At 41.2% G+C, this 19,998-nt stretch overlaps 1 pseudogene; it reads right to left on the bottom strand.

The window, feature by feature from the left end:
* Positions 1–297: 297 nt before the first annotated feature.
* LOC148149656 (uncharacterized) lies at positions 298–3,202 on the bottom strand (annotated as a pseudogene).
* Between the last annotated feature and the right edge of the window lie 16,796 nt (positions 3,203–19,998).

Below are 19,998 nucleotides of genomic sequence, written 5' to 3' on the forward strand. Positions count from 1 at the left end.
AGAATTTATACAGAGATAAAATATCATACAAGTGGTGTGAGTGGAGTGTTGCGAGGACAAATAATAAGACTCTGTGGGTGATCAAGAGTGTTAGGCAGTGTGAGTAAAGTGTCAACAGCTGAATCAAAAGTGAAGGGATGACCTATAATCCGATTAATTGAGGCAGAGAGATAATTACAAAATATGCAAAGGTGATGCTGGAGACAAACCAAATGACTGGAATAATATGATGGGTAAAAGAGTTGCATGCCAAAGGTCTAATCAAATTAACAAATAATCCAAAACTGTACAAACTAATTAAGGTAGATAACAACAAGTTAACAAGGTAATGAAGTCAAAACAGACCAGTAAGGAGGGTGTACCAGATACAGAACAGTATAGTGGGGTCACATTGTCGTACGACATGAACTCAAGATCACAGTTGAGACCGTCTTCATGGGTATGAAACTGAGCTATCAGTTTCTGTTTGGTGATTGTGTTGTTGCGTACCTCAAAGGCCATCTTGGAGGATACTTTTATCCAAAGATCAGAGGCTGAGTGTCCTTGACCACTGAAGAGTTCCCCAATTGGGAGGGAACATTCCTGTCTGGTCATTGTTGTGCCACGTCCATTCATCCATTGTCTTAGCATCTGGATAGTCTCACCAATATACTATGCCTTGGGGCAACTTTTTCTGCAGCATATGAGATAAACAACATTGGTCGAATCACATGAGTACCTGTCGTATACATGGTGGATGGTGTTCCCACTTATGATGGTAGCATTCATGACAATGATCTGGCATGTCTTGCAGAGATTGCAGTGTCAAGGTTGTGTGCTGTTGTGGTCAGTGTTGCCATGAACGTTGGACAGTTTGCTGCGAGCGATGGATTGTTTATGGTTTGGTGGTTGTTTTGTAGGTGAGAACTGGATGCATAGGGATGATATTGGCAGGATGTTCATTGTCATCAAATACATGTTGAAGGCTGTGAAGGACATAGTGTAGTTTCTCCACTCTGGGGAAGTTTTGGATAATGCAGGGCATTCTATCAGTCATTTCCCGTATATATCTTCTGAGGAGGCTGTTGTAGTTTTTCACTGTGACACACCAGAACTGCTGTTGGATGAGTTGAGCATTATATCCTGTTCTTATGAGGGCATCTTTAGGTGTCTGTTGCATTCTTCCTCACCTGAGCAAATCCTGTGTATACACTGGGCTTGTCCATAGAGGATGGCTTCTTTAACATATTTAGGTTGCAAGCTAGAGAAGGATTTTGAGGTTATCTGTGGGCTTTGTGGTAGACTAAGGTGTCTGTCCTTGGTAGATTGATTCTGAAGAGTACTCTAAGGTAAGTCTGATGGTAGGATGAAACTTATTGATATCATTGTGCAGAAGTTTCAGTGATTTCTTGCCATGAGTTCCAAAGGAAGAAAATGTAATCAATGTATCTAGTGTACAGCATTAGTCCTGTGCAGTAAAAAAGTCTTGCTTGTAGTTGTGCATGAAAATGCTGGCAAAATGGCGTACAAATTTTACAAATTTGGTCCACATTGCTATTCCATGTCGAGATGAAGAACTGGTTGTAGGAGGTGAAGATGCTGTGGTCGAGGATGAAGCAGGTGAGTTGTAGGATGGCATCTAAAAATTGGCAGTTGTTGGTGTTGCATACTGAGGCTATTGCAGCCATGCCATTGTCGTGGGGGATGCTGGTATAGAATGCCAAAACGTCCATTTTGACAAGGAATGTTCCTGGTTTGATTGGTCCGTGGGTGCTGCACTTCTGTAAGAAATCTATAGTGTTACAACAGAAGTTGGAGTGCTCTGTACAATGGTTTCAAGATGCTCTCAACATAGCCAGAGAGACTTTTCGAGGGTGCCTGATATGATGGGACGTCTAGGTGTGTTGGCTTTGTGTATATTCAGAAGGCAGTAGTGATCTCGTATGTGAGAATTATGCAGGATAAGAGTGCTTAGAATATGGTTACGGTCTGCATCAAAAGTACTGTTCTGTCTGTTGAGTTGAACTGTGTTCTTTGGTCAGATCAGCAGGTAGTTGTCTGTAGTGTTCCTGGTTGCTCAGTTGTTGGTACTCCTCTTTGCAGTAGTCCATTCTATACTGTATGACGATGGCTCCTCCTTTGTCTGCTGGTTTGATGATGGTTGGTTTTGAGAGCATGAATAACATTGTGTTGTGCTATCTTGTGAGCGTGGCTGATGAATCTGGCATTAATACATCTCCTAACCACTTGAGCATGCATGTTGAGCCTAAGCTTCTGGTGGGGTCCAATTCAACTCTTCCTTCTTTGCTGTATTGTAGATCTCTCTGTTGACAGTTCTGTTTCATTGATAGTCTCATTGGGCTCACTGTTGACATCTTGGGATTTGTGGAAGAATTCCCAGAGCCTCATTTACCTGATGAATTCCTTTGTGTCTGCTGTGAGACCAATAGAGACAAAAACTGCAGATGCTGGAATCCAAAGTAGACGGACAGGCCAACAGTGTTCATTTTGGTAGTGGGGCACAACATTGAGCCTTTGGCTGAGAACTTTGATTTCATCTGGTTGAGAGTCTGGTCAGATAAGTTGAAAATGTGCTTCCCTGTAGTGGTACTGGTTTCACCATGGTAACGGGGGAGGCTTGGTTATTGCTGGTGGTGATGCCAGGTTTCTCCAGGTTCCTGTTCTTGTTGCACACTTAGGTGTTGTAGTTCCATTGTCTGTCTGCTTGGCAATGTCTCATAGTTGGTCCGCTGTATCCCAAGTGCAAGCTGAGAATATGGGCTCGATCTTGATTTCAAGTTTATAGAGTCTGATGTTAAGATACCATCACTTACAGACAAGCCCTGCGCACACACAGGATCTTCTCAGACAAGAAGGAATGCAACAGACACAGAAAGATGCTGAAAGAAGACCTCATAAGAACAGAACATTTACTCAACTCATTGATCACCAGTTTCAACATGCAACAGTGAAAAACCACAACAGCCTCCTCAGAAGACAGACTCAGAATACAACTGATAGAGTACCCTTTATTATCCAGTAATTCTGTTTGAGCAGAGAAACGACCCATGTTCTTCACAGCCTTCAACACGTCATCACTGACAATGAATATCTTGCCAATGTTATCCTTATGCCTCCACTTCTCACCTTCAAACAACTGCCAAGTCATAAACAATCCATCGCTCGCAGCAAACCGCCCAGCGTTCAAGACAACATCGACCATAACACCACACAATCCTCACACAATGCAACCTCTAAGACATGCCAGTTCGTTGACATGAATGCTACCATCATATGTGGGAACACCACCCACCACGTACAAGCAGGTGCTCGTGTGATTCGACCAATGTTGTCTAACTGATATGCTGCAAACAAAGATGCCCCAAGGCATAGTATATTGGTGAGACCATGCAGATGGTCACAGATGATTGGACATGGCGCAACAATCTCCCAATAGGGATATTCCCTCCCAGTCGGGACACTTCAGTGGTCAAGGACATTCAGCCTCTCATCTTTGGGTAAGCATCCTTCAAGGTGGCCCACTGAGCAGAAACTGATAGCCAAGTTTTGTATCTATGAAGATGGCCTCAACTGTGATCTTGAGTTCATGTTGCGCTGCAATGTTCTGTGTTTGTAAAATCTTATGGCCTGTTTTGACATTATCACCTTGACAACTTGTTATGATTTCTCTACCTTAATTATTTTGTACAGTCTTGGATTACTGTGAATATTTCTGCTTTACCTTTTGCATTGATTGCTAGGCTTCCCATTATTGGGGCGAAACATGCTTGTGCAGCCTTTTCCTCCAGTGAATGATTTAATTGTCTCCCACCAATCACAACTGGATGTGACAGGACTGTAGAAATGAGATCTGACCCATTGATTATAAAATCATTTTGCACTCTTGTCAACTGCTGCTGTTGCTGTTTGACACAGAAGTGATCTTGTTTTGTAGCTTTATCAAGTTGACACCAGTGCTATTCCTGACATGCCCTCTTGAGATCTTCATTAAACTAGAGTTAACCTTCTGGCTTGGTGATAATAGTGTTGGTCCATGAGGTTGCAAATTGTATTGGATTAAAATTTGGCTGCTGCTGATTGTCTCCAGTGGCCCATAGTCCAGAAGAGGCTCTTCAAGTCTGTACCACCAAAAATATATGTTACGCTAGTTCCACTTTTCTACAGTAGATCAATAACCTTGAATGTTATAGCACTTCAAATGTTTATCCAAATACATTTTTAAAGTTGCAAGTTCTCCCTCTTCAACTAACCTCCCAGACAGCCACCTCTGGGAGAAAACAGTTATTTTTCTTTAAATCCCTTCTAAGCCTCCTGCCATTCATTATAAAATTATCGCCTTGTTATTGGCCCTTCAACGAAGGGGAACAACTGCTTTCTATTCACGCTGTCCGTGCCCCTCATAATTTAATGCACCTTCATCAGGACCCCTTCAACCTTCTCTGCTCCAATGAAAACAACTCAAAAGTATCCAGATTCTTAGCTGAAATGCTCCATCCCATGCATCATCCTGGTGAATCATCTCTGCACTCTCCAATGCATCACATCCTTCCTATTGTGTGGTAACTAGGACTGCATACAGGTCCCCAGTTGTGGCCTAACCAAAGTTCTGTACAATTTTAGCATGATCTCCCTGCTCTTATCATCTATGCCACAACGGTTTGGCGGTGGAGGAGGCCCAGGACCTGCATGGCCTTGACAGAGTGGGAGGGGGAGTTGAAGTGTTCAGCCACGAGGCGGTGGGATTGATGGCTGCGGGTGTCCCTGAGACATTCTCTGAAACAATCCACAAGAAGGCATCCTGTCACCCCGATACAGAGGAGATCACACCGGGTGGAACGGATGCAGTAGATGACATTGGTAGAGGTACAGGTGAATTTTTGATGGATGTGGAAAGATCCCTTGAGGCCTTGGATAGTGGTGTAGGGAGTGGTAAAAATTAGGTGTCCCATTTTAACTAGTCTATAACCTATCCTGCCATCTCCAGGGATCTGTGGATAAGCACCTAAAGATACCTCTACTCCTCTGAACCTCCTAGCGTCTTGGCATTAATTATTTCCTTGCCTTGTTTGTTCTTCCAATGTGGATTACCTCATATTTATCAGAGTTAAATTCCATCTGCCATTGACTTACTCACTTAACCAATCTTTTCAGATCTTTCTGTAACATAACACCATCCTCCTCACTGTCCAATTCCCCACCTGGCTAATTCCTGTGTCACCTGTGGGCGGCACGGTGGCACAATGGTTAGCACTGCTGCCTCACAGCACCGGAGACCTGGGTTCAATTCCCGCCTCAGGCGACTGACTGTGTGGAGTTTGCATGTTCTCCCCGTGTCTGCATGGGTTTCCTCTGGGTGCTCCGGTTTCCTCCCACAGTCCAAAGATGTGCAGGTTAGGTGAATGGGCCATGCTAAATTGCCCGTGGTGTTAGGTAAGGGTTAAATGTAGGGGTATGGGTGGGTTGCGCTTCGACGGGTCAATGTGGACTTGTTGGGCCGAAGGGCCTGTTTCCACATTGTAATGTAATCTAATCTGACTTGTTCTAATGAAGACATCAGGAGGCCATGTCAAGAATAACACTAGGCATACCTAAAAATGTGATATCAACTTGGTGAAGCTACAAATTCTCATTTACATTGTTTATGTGTGTCACAACAAGAAAGAACCCAGCATCGATCCCAATGGTGCAACACTGCATGGAGGAGAATGTAAGGATTGTACATGCTGCAGATCAGAGTTGAGAGTGTGGTGCTGGAAAAGCACAGCAGGTCAGACAGCATCTGAGGAGCAGGAGAATAGAAGTTTTGAGCATAAGCCCTTTATCACTGCATACCAGGTTCCAGTCACAATATCAGCCTTCTGCCATCACTCGCTGTCTCCTATTACTAAGCCGATTTTGAATGTCACACACAGTGACATCAACAAGTTTCATCCCACCATCAAACTCACCATGGACTACTCTCGACTGTCTGTCTCATTCTTGGACACGTGCGTCTCCATCAAGGACGGACACCTCAGCACCACACTCTACCGCAAACCCACAGACAACCTCACAATGCTACACTTCTCCAGCTTCCACCCAAAACATATTAAAATAGCCATTCCCTCTGGACAAGCCCTACGCATACACCGGATCTGCTCAGATGAGGAGGAACGTGACGGACAACTGGAAGTACTCAAGGATGCCCTCACAAGAACGGGGTACAATGCTCAACTCATCGACCGCCAGTTCCAACGTGTCACAGCAAGGAACCGTAATGACCTCCTCAGGATACAGACATGTGCTGCAACTGACAGGGTACCCTTCATTGTTCAGCACTTCCCAGGAGCTGAAAAACTATGCCATGTTCTTTGTGACCTGCAACACATTATCAATGAGGATGAGCACCTCACCAAGACCTTCCCCACACCTCCACTACTTGCCTTTAAACAACCGCCAAACCTCAAACAGATCATTGTTCGTAGCAAACAGCCCAGCTCTCAGGACAACTCCATACAACCCTGTCATGGTGGATGCTGTAAGACGTGTCAGATTGTGGACATAGATACCACTATTATGCGTGGAAACACCTCCCACCTTGTACATGGCAGGTACTCATGTGACTCAGTCAATGTTGTTTATCTTATACGTTGCAGGAAAGGATGATCAGAGGCATGGTACATTGGGGAAACCGAGCAAAGGCTACGACAATGGATCAATGGGCACCGCACAACAATCAACAGACAGGAGGGTTCCCTCCCCAGTTTGGGAACACTTCAGTGGTCCAGGACATTCAGCTTCGGAACTTCGGGTGAACATTCTCCAAGGTGGACTTCGGGACAGGCAGCAGAGGAAAGCAACCGGGGAGTGGTGAAGGGAGTGGTGTGGGCACAGGTTTTGCACTTCCTGTGGTAGCAGGGAAAGGGACCAGGAGTGGGGTGTGGGCTGGTGAGGCTGTGTAGTCCTGACAAGGGAGTTGCAGGAGGAATGGTCTTTCCAGAATACTGATAGGGGTGGGGAGGGAAATATATCTTTGGGGTCCGTTTGGAAGTGGCGGAAGATGGTGCGATGTTTGCGGAGGTTGTTGGGATGGAAGATGAGGACCGGGGTGGGGTCCTTGTTGTGTTGGGAGTAGTGGGGTTCAAGTGCGGTGGTATGTGAATTGGAGGAGATGCACTGGAAGGTATCGTCATCCACGTGGGAAGGGAAGTTAATAATAAGCACCTATTAACATCATTCTTTTAAATTTGGTTGAATGCATAGTTAAGAGAAAGAGACCACCCTGTGGTCAGGGTGCACTATTCATGTTTGGTAAGGAAGTTATTAAGTGGAATTGCGGGAGGACATTTCATAGGGGCTCAATCAGCTCAAGCACAGAGATGCATCAACCAACGTTTGACAGTTAAGTAGAGAGGGGCAGTTGGATCAGATCTGAACATAGTCACTCTGAGGGAGAATTCATATCTGGTTGGGCAGATAATCAGATGATTTGAGATAGTAGTTAGATAGGGACGGTTGAGGAATTAGGTCTGATGGTATATAGTTGGATAGTCAGTTTTTAGTTTAGTTAAGGGTTGGTCAAGAGGTGTGATATGGTGTTAATAGTTGAGTTACTCATGTATTTAAGTAGGTTTTAATCTGTCAGATATTTATGGATAAGTATTCAGATAATTACCATAGGAATGACCAAAGCCTCCAACTCTAGTTCGGCATTACAAACATTTTTAAAGGTCTGGGATAACAAGGTTATTGCCTATTGGGAGACCAAATTCCCACATCGGTTTGCACATCTGGAATTCTGCTGGGTTCTGGCAAAGGTCTTCAATTTGTCATCCAGTCTTTGAAGACCGGGAGGTCATAAGATTTGGCCCAGTCACCTTGTACAAAATGATATATTTAGGAAATAAATAGCATCAGAGTGCCACCTGTTGGAAGTCTCAAAGAAAATAAACGTTGGATGCGACAAATGATTAATGCAACAATGTGTTTATCTGTACTCAATATACAAAAAAAAGCTGATTACTTTCAAATCAAAACTCAATTTGAAATCTTGGATAGTAGATTATTTTACTGATGTGCTGTTGATTTGTCCAGTCTTTTATTGGATGAACAATCATGATCACAATTACTTTCAGATCAAGCAATAATATTAGAGGATGATTATTGATTTATTTTGACAAAGATGTGCCAACCACGCTACATCATTTAAAGTAATGATAATGAAAGTTCTGCTTTGTTCTGAAGTGAGCAGCAAGATTTGCTGCCCAAGAGTACCCATGAAAGATACAAGGAAAAAAACTAACAAGTCATTCAATCAGATGGAGAATTAGAAATAATAGATATATTGTTCTGAAAAAGGAATCTTGTTCCTCCAGTACCTTTTTTGATACATTAAGAGGTCCTTCAACTATGAGACATGTTTATTAATTATAGTCGAGATCAAAGTTGGGATGATGTATAATGACTGATTGATACATTGTACCCATTTTACACCACTGGCCACATTCAAAATTACTCCTAAGCTATGGTTAATTCTACCAAAGTATCTTGATGTATTGTAATTCCATTGTAAGATATTTCAGCATCATTCTACCAGTATGATATTTTGATTAGTTTTCAACATTAAATTAAAACTTCATTAAATTCCCTATACCATTGCATACCTTATATATTGCTTAATCTCTTTGGTATTTTCTGAACTGCCTTATTTGATTTCACTGCACTTCCAGACTTGGTATCATTTGAAAATTTAACCAATTTTCACAATTTTTCCAAATTCAGTTATTGAAAACAGTTGAAAAGAGCAGGTCAAGCATCACAATTTATTCTTTTAATTGAGTACAAAATCTGGGCTGACTCTTCAGTGTATGATTGTTGGAATGCTGAATTTAAGATGAGTTGTTACATAGCTGCGTGCGAAAAATCTCACTGCAGTATGCTAAAAAGAGCAAATGAATTCTTTTCAGTGTTGTGGCCAATATTTATTTGTCAATAAATACCACTAAAAGCAGATTTTCTTATCATTATCACATTGTTGTTTGGTGATAATTGCATGCAAATTGCTGGTTATGTTTCCTACAGTACAACAATGGATGCATTTTAAAACTAATTAATTCAGTATATCCTTATAAAATCATAGATTAATGCATTGCAGGAGACCATTCAACCCATTGAGCTTGTGTTTGCTCTTTCAGAGATCAATTCAATGATTCCCACTCTGTCTCAATTGTTAATTGTCATGGCTCAGATAATACTGTATACTGTTGCCTTCAAAAATCTCAAAAGGATCACTAAAAGCACAACAAGTTGCAGCAAAAAACTCAAGCTGGAGAACGCAGAGAAAAAAAGCAATTTTAAGTAATGGAGCCTCCAGGCTTTAGCATATTCCCAAACATTGGGCTTTCCTTTACAAAAGTAGGCAGTGTATTAAGTAAACACTACAGATGCTGGGGATCTGAAATCAAAACAAAAAGTTCTGGAGACATTAAGCAGATTTGGCAGCATCTGTGGAGACAGAGACCCATTTTGAGTCTGATATGACTTCTTCACTAGGCAGCTTATACTAAACAATATTAGCAGTTTATTTCTTCCATACAATTTAATCATTTTTAAATTTAATTCATAGAAAATGTAATTGTTTTTGACATCTTCTAGTGTTGTTACTTTATTACTATCCTTACTTGCAAAATGCCCCATTCATCCAACAGGGGCATCATGGTATTGTGAAGAATGCTATATAATTGCAAGTTCAGTCATTTTCTATTTTTTCTTTTTGTTTTATTCTATTTCAGAAGTAGACCAATTTAGAAATATGTGTCTGTGTATGTGTGTTATTAAGTGTTTGGATGATTATCTGCATGCATCACTATATGTTTATGTGCACACATGTTTAGCCAAACTGTCGCCCAACCTTTCACTTGTTTTATTTTACTTGCTTTTGATGTTTTGGGAGCTATAACTAGAATTTTGAAGGCTAATGGTGTGAGACATTTGAATCAAACGTTTATAAACATTTTAGAGTGAAACGAAAACAAGACTGAAAAGCTGTAGATCTAGCATCGTGTCTAATCCAATAGCACACATAAAATATAAAACAGCTCTAGAAACTATTTGAGAAGCAGCAATGAAACATGATGCAATGAAACAATGGTTGCAAGCATTGTAAATTTGTGAGATGGATGGCATAGAACTTCAGAAGGACATAGACAACAGTGGGTGGATCAGTGGCAGATGAAGATTGATAAAGAGAATGTAATGTAATCTTGGTGGGAAGAACAAGGAAAGGCAAGGGTACTATACTGAAGGGAGTGTAGGAGCTTAAGGGTGTGTGTGTGTGTGTGTGTGCAAATCATTAAAGTTGGCTGGATCAGTTGCGGGAGCAAGTTTGTTATTCAAAAGGTACTCTTGACTTATTAACAGAGGCATGGAGTACAAAAGAAAGGAAGTCATGTTGAACCTATACTTAAGCAGCTGAAGTATTGCATCCCTGTTCTGGGGCAGCACAGTGACTAAGTGGTCAGCACTGCTACCTCACAGTGCCAGGGACCTGGGTTCACTTTCAGCCTTGGGTGACTGGGTGCTCAGGTTTCCTCCCACAGTCCAAAGATGTGCAGGTTAGGTGGATTGGCCATGCTAAATTGCCCATAGTGTTCAGGGATGTGTAGGTTAGGTGCATTAGTCAGGGGTAAGTATAGGGTAGGGGCAATGGATCTCAGTGGGTTACTTTTAAGAGGGTTAGTGTAGATTGGCTGGCCCGAAGGGCCTGTTTCCGCACTGTAGGAATTCAATAATTCACACTTCAGAAATGATGTGGAGGTATGAGAGACAATTCAGAAGAGACTCACAAGGTTTATTCTTGGGATAAGAAGTTGGAGTTCTGAAGATAGATTGGAGAAGCTGAGATTGATTTTCTGCGATCTGGTTGAAGTGTTGAAACTTATGAAAGTAATCAGGGTGAAAAAATTCCCTCTGATGAAAACATTGAGAATGAGAAGGTACAAATGTAAAATAAAGAGTAAAAGAAAGGGCAGAGACATGAAAAAAAATGTCCTCTGGCATGCTTACATAGATCATAGAACTGTACTGCACAGGAATGTGCCAAACATAACACTAAACTAAACTAATTCCTTTTGCCTGTCCTTGGCCAATATCCCTCATTCCTAGCATATTCATGAGCTTATTTAAAATTCCCTTAAACACCCCTATCGTATCTGCCTCCACCACCAACTCTGGCAGCGTGTTCCACACTCCTAGCACTCACTGTGTAATAGTCTTGTTCCTCACATCTCTTTTGAACTTGCCCCCTCTCACCTTACATGCATGCTCCCTAGTTTTAGGCATTTCAACTCTGTGAAAAAAATTCTGACCATCAATCCTATCTGTGCATCACATAATTTAATAGACTTCGATCAAGTCTCCCCTCAGCCTTTGCTGCTCCAGAGATAACAACGGGAGTTTTTCTAGCCTCTCCTTTATAGTTCATACCCTCTAATTCAGGTAGCATCCTGGTAAGCCTCTTCAGCATCCTGTCCAAATCCTTCCTGAAAGAAATGCAGTACTCTAAGTGGAGCTAACCAAAGTTTTATAAAGCTGCAACATGGCATCCTGACTCTTCTGTACACAATTCCGCAACCAACAAAAGTAAGCATGCCATATACCTTCTTCACCACCCTATCTATTTGTATGATCACTTAAGGTCTGGAATGCACTGGACCTGCGAGTACGTTTGATGCAAATCCAATTGCGCCATTCAAAAGAGATAGTTAATTGAAAAGGAAGCATGTGCAGGGCTGTGCAGAATGGACAAGAAAATGAAATTAAGTTAGATGCTCAGTTAGAGAGCTCGCATTGATATGATGGCCCAAATGGCCTCCTTCTGTGTTGTAACAAATCTGAGAGTCTGAACAATGATCAATAGCTACCTCCACACAGTGACATCCTAACTATTCAAGGCATTAGAGTCCTCCTGACTTGTGTCTCCCTTGTTTCCATGGCAACCAAACAGTCCTGTGGTGAGTTTCTTGGTATTTATTGTTTTTGTATAAATTCTCATTCCAGTGAGTGTTAACATAAGTGAGGAGATCATTGAAATGAGTTTAACATTCTCATTCAGCAGGTATTCTACTGGAGCCTGTATTACAATTCTTAACTGAGAATAAGTATGTTCCTCTTCAAGTGTTTAATTCAATTCAACAATGTTATCTCATCAACTTGCAAAATATATACACAGCCATACTAAAACAAGGTCATTCCACTTTCAGAACTGATAGTAAAAGTGGATGATTTAACAAGATGATTGTGTCTATTCTCACTTACACCGAAGTTTCATAAAACAGTGATAGCAATGGAGAAGTATCAGAACAATATCAAATTTATTCGAAAATCATCATATTATAGACATTATGCTGCTGTGCTGCAGGCATGTATATTGCAATTTTAATGAATAATAACTGCTGTCCTTCTGTATCAGGAACGGATGCTAATTTACTACTCTCTTATGAGTTTTGTACATTTAGAATTTCATTGCTGTTTTCTAAGGATCCAGTGACATTTAAAATCTAATAATGTGACCTTTGGCCCTTCTTTATTTGCAGTCAATAAATCCAGCTTATGCATTCAGATTCATCAGACAGCTGAACCTTTGTATCGAGCACATCGGAAAAGGAATCATTTCTTGCAAATAAATTATAAGATGGCCAATGCACCTTGTTTTATTTAAAAATAAAAACACAAGTGAAAGGAATGAATGCATGTTTCCGTTCATTTATAGCTTGCTTTCCTTTTTAATGTTTGATTCATATTGAAACTGAAACATTAACTCTGCTTCTTTCTCCAAAGATGCTGGCAAACCCATTGAGTTTATCCAGCATATTCTGTGTTTTTTCAGATTCATGCCTGTGGTGGGAATCTATTTGGAGAACTAATCCAGGCCAATTTAAAGAATATTTGGAAAAGTATGCTTGAATGAACGGACATTAATGGACACATTTTGTTGACTGAATTGGTTGAATGTTCTGATTAAGTGATGGAAAACATTGATAGGGTTATTGCAGTTGCTATTGCATGACTTCTACAAGGAATTAAATAACCTATCAACAATTGAAATTTTAGCAAAATTAAAATCAATAATTTTTAAGGAACAGTGAGAGCAAATGGCGAAAAGACAGAAAATGGACGAAAAGAGGAATGGAAGTTTTTCAATTAAGTTGGGAAATTGGAGAAACAGGGTTTACTTTCTTCATGACATAGGACATTAAAAAAGATTCATAGTTTTCAAAATCATGAGTGGTTTTGATGAACTGTTTCCAGTGGCAAAAGAGTTGGCAGCAGTCCTCCCATTCGCCGAGGTGAAGTGCACAGCTTTGTAATGATTGGTAAAGAAACCAAAGGCTGAATGAAAGACTTCTTCCGAAAAAAAATACGGAGTAGTTGATATCTGGAATGCACTGCCTGAAAAGCTGTTAAAAACAGATTCAACAATTACATTTTTAAAATTACTTGGCTCAATATTTGAAAGGAAATGATTTGCAGGATTATTGGGCAAGTGCCAGTTTGTGGAAGTCATTGTACACTCTGCCAAGAGATGACAGAGGCACAATGGATTGAAGCATCTCCATCTGTTTTATATCTTTTATGCAATCAATTCAATGGATCTATTCTGCACAATCTACAGGAGCTCAAATGTTTATTCCTGGTTGATTGTAACAAACATAAACTTAACAAGAGTCTGAACTGGACTCTTACATTTTAGCATATTATCTTTTCACTTTTATTCTCTTGATCTCAAAATGCTTAAACCTTGGTTTTACTGTAAATTCACTAAAACACTTACAGGTTCCATTCTAATCGATCTTCAGCAATTGAACACCATTCAACCTTAAGTCAGACTTCATCACAGAATCACCTTCAATGATCTGTGCACATATTACACCCAAGTCCCTCTGCTCCTGCATCCCCTTTGGAATTGTATCCTGGATTTTGTATCTTTTTTTCCATCAAAATGCATTATCTCAAAATTCTTTGAATTGAAATTCAACCCCATTCGACCAACTTGACAATGTCCCTCCAAAGTCACTCAGTGTCATTCTCACAGTTCACTATTTTGCATAGCTCAGTATCATCTGCAAATTTAGAGATTTCACCCTCCACACCCATCTCCAAATTGTTTATATAAATCAGTCAAAGAAAAAGTCCCAATTACAATCCCTGGGAAACACCACTTTCAACTTGTCTCCATATGAGAAATACCCATCTGTGCATGCCCTCTTTTTAAAAAATATTTATTCATTTGTGGGATGTGGGCATCACTGGCTGGACAGTTTTTATTGCCCATCCCTAGACTGTCCTTGAGAAGGTAATTGTGTCCTGCCTTCTTGAACCACGAAAGTTGACCCACAATGCCACTAGAGAGGGAATTCCAGGACTTTGACCCAGCGACAATGAAAGACCGCTGATATATGTCCAAGTCAGGATGGTGAATGGCTTGGAGGGAAACATGAAAGTAATGGTGTCCCCATATATTTACTGCCCTGATCCTTCTAAATGGAAGGTCCTGTCTGAGGATCTTTCATAAATTTGTGCAGTGCATCTTGTAGATAGTACACCCTTTTGCTGCTGAGCACTGGTGGTGGAGGGAGTGGGTGCTTGTGGTTGGATTGCCAATCAAGCGGGCTGCTTTGTCCTGGAAGGTATCGAGCTGCTTGAGTGTTGTTGGTCCAGCATTCATCCTGGCAAGTGGGGAATACTCCATCACACACCTGACTTTTGCCTTGTAGATAGTGGACAGTCCTTGGGGAATCAGGAGATGAGTTATTCGCAACAAAATTCCTAGCCTCTGACCTGCTCCTGTAGCCACGTTGTTTGTGATGAGTCCAGTTGAATTTTTGGTCAATGATAACCCCCAGGATGTTGATAGTGGGAGATTCAGTAATGGTAACCGCCATTGAATATCTCTCTTAGATTCTCTCTTATTGGTGATAGTCATAGCCTGGCATTTGTATGGCATGAATGTTACTTGCCCCTTGTCAGCCCATGCCTGGATATTGTCCAGATCTTGTTTTATTTGAACTTGGACTGTTTCCATATCTAAGGAGCCACAAATGATGCTAAACATTGTGCGATCATTAGCAAACATCCCGACTTCTGACTTTATGATGGAGGGAAGGTCATTGATAAAACAGCTGAAGATGACTGGGCTTAGGATGTTACCCTGAGGAACTCCTGTAGAGATGTCCTGAAGGTGAAATGGTCGACCCTCCAACAACCCCAACCAATTTTCCTATGTGTCAGTTATGACTCCAACCACTGTAGAGGTTGCTTCCCCCCTCACCCCCAATATCCGTTGATTAGTTTTGCTAGCACTTCTGGTTTTCAAGGACTGTCATTCCTACCCCATCTCTGGAATTCAGCTGTTCCATCTATATTTGAACCAAGGTGGTAATGAGGTCAGGAGCTGAGTGGTCCTGGCAGAACCCAAACTTGGTGTCACTGAGCAGCACTGAACAGGTGCTGTTTGATAGCACTGTTGATTACACCTTCCATCACTATACTGATGATCAAGAGTAGACTGATGGGGTGGTAATTAGTCGGGTTGGATTTTTCCTGCTTTTTATGTACAGGACATACCTGGGTAATTTTCTACATTGTTGAGTAGAAGCCATTGCTGTAACTGTACTGGAACAGCTTGGATAGGGGAGTGGCAAGTTTTGGAGCAGAAGTCTTCAGTACTATCGCTGGAATGTTGTCAGGATGCATAGCCTTTGTAAGATCCAATATCTCCAACCATTTCTTGATATCGCACGGAGTGAATCAAATTGGTATCTGTAACGTTGGGGACCATTGGAGGAGGCTCAGATGGATGATCCATTCAGCACTTCTGTCCTAAAATTACTGCAAAAGCTTCAGCCTTATTTTTGCATTGATTTGCTGACTCTTCCATCATTGAGGATGAGCCTCCTCTTCCAGTGAATTGGTTAATCATTTAGCATCATTCACCACTGTATATGGTAGGGCTGCAGAGCTTTGATTTGATCCTTTCATTGTGGTATTACTTAGCTCTGCCTATCACCTCTTGCTTCTGCTGTTCAGTATGCAAGTATTCCTGCTTGGTTGTTTCACCAGGTTGACACCACATCTTCTGTGCACACCATCAAACCAGGTTTGATCTTCTGGCTTGATAGTAATGGTTAAGTGAGTGATATGCCAGGCCATGAGGTTACAAATTATGATGGAGTACAATTCTGCTACAGTTGATGGCCCACAACACTTCATGGTTACCCAGTCTTGGATTGCTAGATTTGTTCGAAGTCTGTTCCATTTAGCATGTTGATCATGCCACACAACTCAATGGAGGTTATTCTCTATGTGAAGACGGGAGATTGGTAAGGATGAGGTCAAGTATGTTTTTCGTGGTTCTCTCACCAATTGCTGCAGACCCAGTCTAGCAGCTGTGTCCTTTAAGACCAGACCAGCTAGATCAGTAGCATTGCTGCCAAGCCACTCTTGGGGGTAGACATTGAAATGCCCCATTCATAGTACATTTCATGCCCTTGCTGTCCTCAGTGCTTCCTTGATCAACATGGAAGAGTACGAATTCATCAACTGAGGGAGGATGGTAAGTCGTAATCAACAGGAGGTTTCTTTGCCCATGTTTAACTCAAAGCCATGAGATTTGTTCAGAGTCAATGTTGAGGTCTCCCAGGGCAACTCCTTCCCAACTGTATGCCACTGTGCCGCCACCTCTATCAGGTCTGTTTCCTGTCATTTGGCCAATTTCTAATCCATGCTGCCAAGAACCCATCTTTCTAAAATATTTCTAAGTTACTCAGCAATCTGCCATTTGCCACCATAGGAAATGCCTTCTAAAAGTCCAAATATACAACATCCACAACCTTACCCTCAGTCATTGCCTGTACTATCTAGTCAAAGAATTTAATCAAAGTTGTCAGATATGACTAATCCTTGACAAAAGCATGTTAACTATCTACTGTCAACTTATTTTTCTTGAAGTGCATATTTGTTTTACCCCTTATTATGCCCTTCATCAGTTTTCAGATTACTGTCATCACACTGACAGGTCTGTAATTTCCTGAGTTATTCTTTGACCATTTCTTAAACAAGTGAGTCACATTTAAAACCCTCCAGGCCCGAGGAGTAATTTTGTATTCAGAAAGGCCTGGAAAATTTTTGTCAAAGGCTCTGCAATTTGCTCCTTTATCTCTTTCAGCAATCTAAGTCATCTGGGCCTAGTGATTTTACTATGTGGAGTATTGACAGCCTTTATAGCACCTAATCTTTATCTGTCACTATATTGCTCATTTATGCCACACCCATGTTTTCAAACCAGGCCATTGTCACCATTTTCTAGTCTGGTAAAGACAGAAGCAAAGAACGAATTTAGTTCCTCAACCGTATCCTTTGCTTCAGTGAGCAGCTTAATCTTTTTGTTCCTTACAGGCCTTACTCTAATCTTTTAATATTAATAATGCTATTAAAGAAGAACATTTCACTGTTTGTTTTAGCACAGCTTGCTTTTCTTTCCTCATGCGTCCTCTTAGCCTTCCTTATTCTAGCCTTAACCTCTTTCCTGCATTAAAGTTACTCTTCCTGATTTCTATTGCTTTTGTTACTTTGGTATGTATCATGTGCATTCTTTTTCCAACTTATTTCTTTATTACCAATATCCTTAGTCATCCAGGTAACTCTAGCTTTGAATACCTTGTATTCAATTCTCATTGGAATGTACTTACCTTGCACCCTATTCATCTCCTCTTTGAAATTATCCCATTTCTCATCCGCTGTCTTATCCACCAGAATGCATTTCTAGTAAACCTGCTCCAGTTCAACTTTTAAACACTCAAACTCTGTCCTTTTCCAGTATGGAATCTTAATTATTGATTTCTTATCCTTTGCTAACTTAGCAGTCTAAATATAATGATTTTCAATATTATTTGCAAAATTCTTCCACACTCTGTTCTCCACTTGTCTTGCCTCATTTCTCAGGTCCAGAGCCAGCATTACTCCCTCCCTAGTAAGACTAGAACTATCCCAGAAAGTTCTCCTGGAAACATAGCAGGAATTTCTCCCCTTCCATGTCCCTCACTTTACCTATTTCACCATTTACTCCAGGGTAATTAAAATAACCAACTACCACAAACCTATATTTCTATCATCTGCCCACAAATGCTCTCTTCTCCTTTCTCTCAACTATTTGGAGGTCTATTATAAATAACCAGCAGGGTCACTACTCCTTTCCTGCTTCTTACCTCCAGCTGTATAGATTCTAATTCAGGAACTGCATCTCATTCAAGGGCAATAATACCATCTCATTTAATGACCTCGATCAAGGTGGCACAGTGGCTCAGTAGTTAGGACTGCCAGGGACCCAGTTTCGATTTATCTGCTGAGGCAACTGTGCGCAGTTTGCACGTTCTCTGTGTCTGTGTGAGTTTCTTCTCGATGCTCCAGTTTCCTCCCACAGTCCAAAGATGTGCAGGTTATGTGGATTGGCCATGCTAATTTGTAAATAGTATTCAGCGATGTGAGGGCATGGTGGATTAGCCCTGGGAAAATGCAGAGATATAGGGATGGGCTTGGCCTGGGTGGGGGTCAGTTGGATCTGATGGGTCAAATGGCCTGCTTCCACTCTGTAGAGATTCTATGACTGCTCAATCATAGAATTTGTACTCACCCTGTTTCTACTAGAAGATGTTAAGTATTCAATCCTGTTCCGGCTTGAGCCACATTTCTGTCAATGTATTGTGTTGTCTCCCCCAGAGCAGTTTTGTTTCCAGTTCCCCAATTTTGTTTATGATACTCCATGCAGTTACATCCATACAATTTAAATCAGCCCTTATTGTTTTCTTGCCTACTGAAAGGTGACTTTTTTTGGATCTAAATTTTCCCAAATTTTGGCTGCTATTTTTTACAGGAGTATCAGAAAGAATTTCCCTCCATGACCATTTGCTTGTGCAATCTTCTGCTGTTCACCTCATTATTTATGCATCTGTGCTCCCTGGAGCATTTCTTATTCAGTCCTGTTGTAGCACAGGCAGAGGTGCACACTGCTGTCAGGACTTATTGGTATTTACACTGTGGATGCCATGTTTAAACTTAGAATGTACTTCAAATTAACACTGCAAGCCACTACATTATTATGCTCAGCAATCATTGTTAGCAATGAGTTCCAGAAATGAAAGCTGGACTCCACAACTGTACCAACTTTGGCATTGTCTGCAAATTTACTAACCCATCTTTCTATGTACTCCTCCAGGTTATTAATAAAAATGACAAACAGCAGTGGACCCAAAACAGATCCCTGCGGCACACCACTGTTAAGAAGGCATATTGTGTGTTCATTTTTATTAGTAGAGGGATCGAGTTTTGGAACCATGAGGTCATGCTGCAGCTGATGCAGCCGCACTTGGAGTATTGTGTACAGTTCTGGTCACCTCATTATACGAAGAGTGTGAAAGCTTTGAAAAGGGTTCAGAGGAGATTTACCAGGATGTTGTCTGGTATGGAGGGAAGGTCTTAAAAGACAGGTTGAGGGACTTGAGGCTATTTTTGTTAGAGAGAAGAAGGTTGAGAGTGACTTAATTGAGCCATTTAAGATAATCAGAGGGTTAGATCTGGTGGACAGTGAGAGCCATTTTCCTCGGATAATGATGGCCAGCATGAGGGGGCATAGCTTCATCTTGAGGGGTAATAGATATAGGACAGATGTCAGAAGTAGTTTCTTTACTCAGAGTAGTCAGTGTGTGGAACACACTGCTCGCAACAGTTACAGACTCGTAAGTTTACGGGCATTAAATGGTCATTGGACATACATATGGATAAGAATGGAATAGTGTAGGTTAGATGGGCTTCAGATTGTTTTCTCAGGTCTGTGCAACATCGAAGTCTGAAGGGCCTGTATTGTGCTGTAATGATCTATGTTCTCTGTAGAAAGCATTGTCCTTCAATGCATCACGGCTTGGCATGGCAACTGCTCTGCCCAGCACCATAAAAAACTAGAGAGAG

Source organism: Chiloscyllium plagiosum, unplaced genomic scaffold (assembly GCF_037043375.1).
Source record: "Chiloscyllium plagiosum isolate Xiang-an unplaced genomic scaffold, Cpla_swu_hap1 HiC_scaffold_7, whole genome shotgun sequence".
In the NCBI taxonomy this organism is placed as follows: domain Eukaryota; kingdom Metazoa; phylum Chordata; class Chondrichthyes; order Orectolobiformes; family Hemiscylliidae; genus Chiloscyllium; species Chiloscyllium plagiosum.